The following is a 7,792-nucleotide window of genomic DNA, read 5'->3' as shown; positions in this document are numbered from 1 at the left end:
AGCACCCTGGGGCGCCCCCAGGAGGGACTGATGGTGCCCTGCTTATCTCCGCCCCTTCTCAGGACCCTGTGTCTGACCCTGCCCATGGTCCCCTCAGGGCCCATGGCAGCCTCCTTCCTTAGTCCTCGCCTCCCCAGACCCCTCGGGCTAAATTAATCCGTGGTCTGCCCCTCAGCCCCTCAGTCAATCCCGAGAGGTCTTGAAACTCACTGAGCAATAAATTCATTATACTCTGGGGTGCAGGTGGAACTAAGCTGGGGCCATTGTCTCATCCTGACCCCTCACCGAGGTTTGCGCTTCCCTCTCTCGGAGCACAGCCAGGCAGAGAAAGGAGAAAGTGTCATACCTGCAAAATCTCTTGCAGAGCCCCTCTGGGTCTATAGAGTAGGCTTGCTTTTTAATGTTTCCAACTTGCATGATAAAACTCAAAGCCTTTGCCCCTTGTTACCATAAATGAAGTAAGTAAACGAAGACAGCAGGTCTGGGCGAGCCCGCATTCTGCCCAGGATTAGGGAAGAAGGGGCTTGAAAGCTTCTACCTGGTGGCTTCCCCAGACTTGGCTGCAGGACCCATCAACGTCACCCTGTGGCCAAGGGAGGGCCGCCCAATGGTAAGGAAATAAAGGGAACACAAAACATTTGGTCTAGTCTCTGTCTCCTCGTGTCTAGAAACTTCTTCTTTACTACCGTAAAAAGCATCATGTTGAGGCCTAGTCTAGGGAGGTCAGTTATGCCTCATTGGCTCCTGAGTCTGGAGTCCTCTGCAAGCCCAGCCTCCAGCCCCTCCGACAAGGGCAAGGTGCCCAGTGCTCACCCTGGACTTCAGAGGCCTCCTGATGTTTGCTCTGCCCTCTCCCCTTTGAGGATCAGGTGCTTTCCTGAAGATGAAAGCAGCAAGAGTCAAACGCGTCCATTTTCTTCCGCGGTCTGCTGTCACGATCAACCCAAGCCTTCCTCATGTCTGTTCTTTCTTCTAGTAAAGCTGAAAGGGCTCCTTTTGTCGGCCCCCTACCCCATTTGGGGCCATTCCCTGCCTGCTCTGTTCTCACAGGTCTGTGCCACATCCGTATCTTTCTCATGCCGCCAGCATGTACTGAACAGCTGTGCAGGTTGCTCACTGCACAACCCTATGGGGCACCATTCACAGAGGCAATGAGGTGAGTTGCACAACGGTGCATAACGGCTCAGTGGGCCCCTTCCATACTTCATACACTTTCTTGGTCATGTCAGAGTCCCTCAGAGACTTCCTTGAGTTGGCAGCTCTGAGTTCCTTTCCTCATTCTTGAGAGAGCCTTGAACAGAGATATATTTCTCTGTTATAAAAAGTTCATTATGACAAGTGCATGTCTCAGTATTAGGGAGGAGCTTGGAGAATGATGAGGAGAGAGGAGCCGTGGAGAATATAGGCTCGACATAAAGGGTAACTTCTACTCAGTTCTAGCAGATTCTTGCCATGCAAGGGATGCCCAAAGAATGTTGCCGTATCTTCTAGTTTATTAGATAGAAGTAGAAATCTAAATTTTTAGGGGCGTCTGGTTGGCTCAGTCAGTAGAGCCTAAGAGTCTTTTTTTTAAATTTAAAATCAATTAATTAATACATAGTGTCTAATTTGTTTCAGAGGTAGAGTTTAGTGATTCATCTTTTGCAGTAACCTCCAGTGCCCATTCCATCAAGTACCCTCCTTCATGTTCATCACCCATTTACCCCAGCCCCCCACCGCCTCCCCTCCAGCAACCCTCAGTTTGTTTCCTATAGTTAAGAAGTTCAGAGTCTCCTATGGTTTTTCTCCCTCTCTGATTTTGTCTTATTTTATTTTTCCTTCCCTTCCTTTTCCCATATGTTCATCTGTTTTGTTTCTTAAACTCCACATATGAGTGAGATCATATGATAATTGTCTTTCTCTGACTGACTTATTTTGCTTAGCATAAAACCCTCTAGTTCTAGCCATGTTGTTGCAAATGGTAAGAGTTCATTCCTTCTGATGGCTGAGTAATATTCCTCTGTGTGTGTGTGTGTGTGTGTGTGTGTGTGTGTGTGTGTATACCACATCTTCTTTATCTGTTCATCTATTGATGGACATATGGACATCTGAGCTCTTTCCATATTTTGGCAATTGTGGACTTTGCTGCTATAAACATTGGGGTGCAGTTGCCCCTTTGAATCACTATGCTTGTATCCTTTGGATAAATACTTACTAGTGCAATTGCAGGGTCATAGGGTAGAGTAGAGCCTAGGACTCTTGATCTTGGGGTCATGGGTTTGAACTCCACAGTGCGTGTAGAAATTACTTAAAATAAATAAATAGAATTAAAGAAAATGAAATCTGGATTTTTCTATTTTTATTATTTTATTTATTTATTTTTTAAGTTGAAGAATTTGTATTTTAAGTACAAAAAGCTAGCATTAAGGTGGAAATCTTGGATGACCCATTCAAGGCAGTCCACTTAATCCAACTTAATGAAGCCCATAGTCTTTGCGCCCTGATGGAAGCATGGCGGCACATATTGAGACTGTATTTCTGGATCGGAACCTGCAGGTTTGAGCAGAGGCAGCAAGAACGTGAACCCTGGCTGAAGTTTCTTGGATAGCTCCAGCAGAGCTGCTGGTGACCCAGCTTACTTTTTCAGAGGCAATGAGGCAGAAAGGGAAGAGCTCCCAAATGCATGTGCTATTCAAATTTGGGGAGGCAGGAAGGAGACACAGTTTACCCAGAATGCAGTGCTGACAAATGAGGCGGACACTGTGTGGCCAACTGGTTCAGGGGAGTGAGGGAAATCTGGATTTTTAGATGAAGCCTCCAGCTTTTAAATGTTGGCTCAAGGGAGCCTGGGTGGCTCAGTCAGTTAAGCGTCTGCCTTTAGCTCAGGTCATGATCCCAAGGTCCTGGGATCAAGTCCCACATCAGGCTCCCTGCTCAGTGGGGAGTCTTCTCTCTCTGCCCCTGCCACTCACCTTGCTTGTGCTCTCTCTCTTGCTCATTCTCTCTCTCTCAAATAAATAAATAAATAAAATCTTTTAAAAAATCTTGGCTCAAATGAAAAACAAATACCAGATGGAACCAAAGAAAGATGATTGTGAACTGTTTTTGTCCTACAGGCTGCAGAGAGTAGTGATTTCTGCTTTATATCCCCAAACGGAAAATTGTCACAGAGAAGGGAAACTGTCATCAGCGGTTCTGCCATAGGTGATGGAGACATTTTTCGGGCAGCATCTTGCAGTTTTAAAGGCTATCTGACCAGGTGTTACCTACGGGATGTGCAGGATTTTCCTATTATGATGGCACTTTCCCCCACCTTGCTTCCAAATTTCCTGATGATTGCATCTTTGTCCTTACAGCAAGGTGGGGACATTTCTTCTCTAGGGATGACAGTCAGTTTGGATACAATGGTGTGCCCTTACCAGTCATAAAACAGTGACATGGCTTGTAGTGGTAAATAGCCCCCGAGTGCCCTTTCCAGCTTTCAAGCCCTCTTTGAAACCCTTTAAACTAAAGAATACTAACGAGTTAATATCTAGGGTAGCAGGAAGCCTCCTGGCACCAACCAAGTTGGTGTCACTAAATACTTTGAACAGTATCTACATGGTTTCTATTTTTAGATTGAGAAAGTTTTTCTTGGTTTTGCCCATAACCAACCTCCTGCCTGGTGAATGGTAGATCATCAACTCAGGTCTTTTTATAAAGATTTTATTTATTTATGTGTCAGAGAGAGAGAGAGAACTCACATGAGCACAAGCAGGGGGAGTGGCAGACAGAGGCAGAAGCAGACTCCCCGTTGAGCAAGGAGCCCGATGCGGAACTTGATCCCAGGACCCCAGGATCATGACCTGAGCCGAAGGCAGACACTGAACCAAATGAACCACCTCCGTCAACTCAGGTCTTAATTTGACTCTCTTTTTATGAAAGCACAAGATTTTGAGATATTTCACAGCTTTGAGTATGAAATTTTGAAGACCCAGGTTGTCACAAAAGGTAAAGAAACAATGCTCTGAGTCAAAGGACACGGGTAGGAAGGAGCATGGTGTGTACACGAGAAGGTGGCCCTTCTTGCGTAAGACACTGGTAAAGAACGTGCCCCTGGGAGTCTCTGTCTCTTCAGAATGGGGCTCAGAACGAACATGGAGCTGACCTGCACCACATGTGCAGACTGTAGCTTGAAGCAAGCCCCTGAGCTAAGCCCAGTCTAGATCTGCCAAATGAGTGAACTCAAAAACCAGCGAGCGGGAGACCAAATGCTTGTTGCTGCACATCACCGAGGTTTGGGGTGGCTTGTTATGCAGCATCATTGTGGCTATAGCTGACTCATACAGGAATTGCTTAATATTTTGATGTGAGTCAGACATAAGTTTGGCTTGGCTTCTGCCACCACCTGTGTGATCCTGACCAAGTTACTTAACTTCTTCCTACCATAGCCTGGAGCTTATTTCGATGAAGATTAAATGAGACCATCCATGTAATTTGCATAGAACATTATCTGGCACACAGTAGGTTGTGCAAATTCTAATTAATAATAATGTCAATTGGTTTTTTGAGGAGAAATGTACTCCCATTATCCTAACAACGATTCTCATTTTGCATATTTCTTTCCATTCTCGCCCACATGAAAATGTATTTTAGATCCTTGCTATCACGATGTACCTAGCCAGCTCCACTTTGATCAGAAATAATTCCCTTTGTCTCTGATTGCTTTCATGATCTCACTTTTCTACTGTTCACGGAAGACTCGTAGAGAAAGACCATACTTTTTTCATGAATTTATAATAGTTCTGGTTTAAAAAAATGTTGCCAATGCCACAAAAATACTAATTCAAACATTTCATTGGGCATCTGCCCTGTGCTGGACACTGTGCTAGGAGCTAGGGATGCAGGAGTAAATCAAAGCAGATAAAAATCTCAACTACACAGAACTCACATATTATGGCGGTAGAAGACCGACAATAAAACCACACGAATAAATAATAATATATGTGTCCCCGATGCTAAGCTATGGAGAAAAATAAAGCAGAGAAGGTGGATGGGAAGTACCAATGGAGTTCAGGGTGTGGCTTGTAATTTTTCATAGGATGCCGTGGGAATATCCCCTACCTCACCAGAGAGTAAAGGAGATAAGCAGTTGAACCATCCAGATATTTGTGGAAGAGCACTTTTTTAAAAAGATTTTATATTTAAGTAATCTCTACACCCAGCGTGGGGCTCCAACTTACAATCCCAAGAACAAGAGTCTCATGCTCTACTAGCTGAGCCAGCCAGGCGCCCCAGGGAAGGATGTTTTTGACAGAGATTAGTGAGGGCAAATGCCCTGAATGCCCCATGTGTTTGAAGAATAGTCAGGAGGCCTATGTGAGTGAAGTGGAATGTGTGAGATGGGAATGGTAGGAGATAAAGTCAGGAAAATAAAATGGAGTCAGAATGTGTAGGGCCTTGGCTTTTCTTATTTTTAAGCTTATCTATCTTTTGTTAGATAGATAGCTATGCAACCGTCACCACCACCCATTTCCAGAACTTTCAAACTGAAGCTCTGTACCCATGAGGCACTACTTCCTCCACCTCCTCCCAGCTCCTGGCAGCTCCTGCCCTATTTCCTGTGCTTTGGCTTTTACTTTGAGTGTTGTAGGAACTACTGGTGGGTTTTGAACAGAGAAGGGCTATGATTTGACTTACGTTTCAACAGACACATCTGGCTGCTGTGTTTAGAATGATGTAAAGGGGAGGAGGGGCAGAGGCAGGGAGGCTAGTTTGGTGGGAGCAGATGGAGCCTTGCACCAGGGCGGTTGCAAGGGAGGCAGTGAGAAGTAATATTCTCAAGGCAGAGCAAACAAGACTTTCGTCTGGATATGATAAGGGCTATGAGAGAAAAAGAGAAATCAAGGATGACTGCAAGATTTTTTTGGCTAAGCAACTGGAAGAATTGGAGTTGTTGTAAAGTTAGGTGGGGAAGACATCAGAGGAGGAAGTTTTTTGGGGCAAGATCGGGAGCTCTGTTTTGGACACATCCAGAATGACATACCTTATTCAACATTCAAGCTGAGATGTTGAATAGAGAGCTGAGTCTGGAGCTCACAGACACCAAATGGAGGAGCAAGATCTGCAAGCAACGTATAGATGGTGTCTAATGCCGTAGACTGATTGAGTTTACCAAAGTAGAGAGAATGGCCAGAAAAATAAGTGCTGGGAGTGAATCTGAAGACTCTTTAAGGTTAGGAGGTCAGAGATACAAGAAGGAATCAGGAGGAAAAAATGAAGAGAAGCAGCCAGGGAAGGACAACCAGAAGGATGTGTCTTTATGGAATTCCAGTGAAGAATGTGCTCCAAGGAGCTCTATGCAATTGATGGTGGTTTGTCCTTGATGGGATCTGCCCACACACCTGCTGAGAGTGAGGGTCACTGGTAAGTCAAGGAGTGAGCCAGCGTTTAGGAAAGGGGATTGAGGAGCAGCTCAGGGAGGGCCAGGGTATAGGGGAAGAGGGCCCTGAGGAGAGAGTGGAATTTGTGGATTAGGGAAAACAGCTGTCCAGGTGTCCCTTGTGAGCTCCAGATACTGGGGTTGAGCCCCAGAGTAAACGAGACTGGGGCAGGGTTGGGACATGGGAATACAGCAATCCCGCAGGTCCCCAGACCCTCCCCCATAAGAAGGGTCTCCAATGAGCTCTGAGGCTGCTGGTGGAATTGTCCTCAGTCAGAAGCACTCAGAGGCTACCAGTCTGATGGTGAGAGACAAGGATAGTAGGGCTGCTAAAATAAGATCGGGTCTATGTTATGGGCTTAATTGTATCCCTGCCAATCCCAATTTCATATGTTGAAGACCTAACCCCCAGTATCTCAGAGGGTGACTGTATTCGGAGATAAGTTCTTTAAAGAGGTGATTGAGTTAAAATGAGGCCCTAAGGGTGGCTCCTAATCCAGTCTGACTGCCATCCTTATAAGAAGAGAAAATGTAGATACCAGACAAGCACACACAGAGGGGACCATATGAGGACACAGTGAAAAGGTGACAATCTGCAACCAAAGAGGACTTCAGCCTGCAGAACCGGGAGAAAATAAATTTCCTTGTTTACGTCATCCAATCTGTAGAGAGGCCCATAAGGCAAGAAACTGAGGGTCACTTCTGGCCAAAAGCCAGCGAGGAACTGAGGCCCTGAGTCCTATAGCCCAAAAGGAACTGAAGCCTGCTGACAACCACATCAGTGAGCTTTGAAGTGGATTCTTCCCCAACTGAGCCCTCAGATAAAAACACAATCCTGACCAACACCTCGAGGGCTGCTTTTTGAGAGACCTTGAAGCAGAAGACAGCAAAGCTGAGTCCAGATTCCTGGCCCACAGAAACTGGTGACATTAGATGTGTGCTGTTTTAAGTGCTAAGTGTGTGCTAATTTGTTACTCAGTGGTAGGTAAGTAATACAATCTTAGAAAGGCCCTTGAGGTGTAGACACAGGTTTCTCTTGGGCCCAATTAGCATTGGTTTGAGGTGGTCTCCTTGAGTGTGACCAGAAATTTGAGTCTCCTGGGATAAATCACCTTACCACTGATGACCTCAAATTCCGTAGGATGAAATGAGAAGTTTGCAAAGATCTCTGAGATCTCTTTGCGTACAAACTTTCTACAACACGGGTTGAGAGCTCACAGCTGGTACGCCTGGATTGGTTGGCTTGTGGCAGCCCATTTGTGCCTTATATAAAAGCCAGTGTTTGGTGTTTCAGATTTTTGCAGAAGTTAGCTGGAGCGGGTCAAATAGTGTCTCCAAAATTCATGTCCATCTGGAACCTCAGAGGGTAACCTTATTTGGAAGTAGGACCTT

At 45.5% G+C, this 7,792-nt stretch overlaps 1 pseudogene; it reads right to left on the bottom strand.

Moving 5' to 3' along the window:
- Nucleotides 1–2,443: 2,443 nt before the first annotated feature.
- Nucleotides 2,444–3,418, bottom strand: LOC123793552 (small ribosomal subunit protein uS14 pseudogene; annotated as a pseudogene).
- Nucleotides 3,419–7,792: the final 4,374 nt, after the last annotated feature.

Source organism: Ursus americanus, chromosome 13 (genome assembly GCF_024610735.1).
Source record: "Ursus americanus isolate L20-20 chromosome 13, mUrsAme1.1.p, whole genome shotgun sequence".
NCBI lineage: Eukaryota > Metazoa > Chordata > Mammalia > Carnivora > Ursidae > Ursus > Ursus americanus.
The sequence above is the reverse complement of the archived record's forward strand: the minus strand, read 5'-3'. Positions and strand labels throughout refer to the sequence as shown.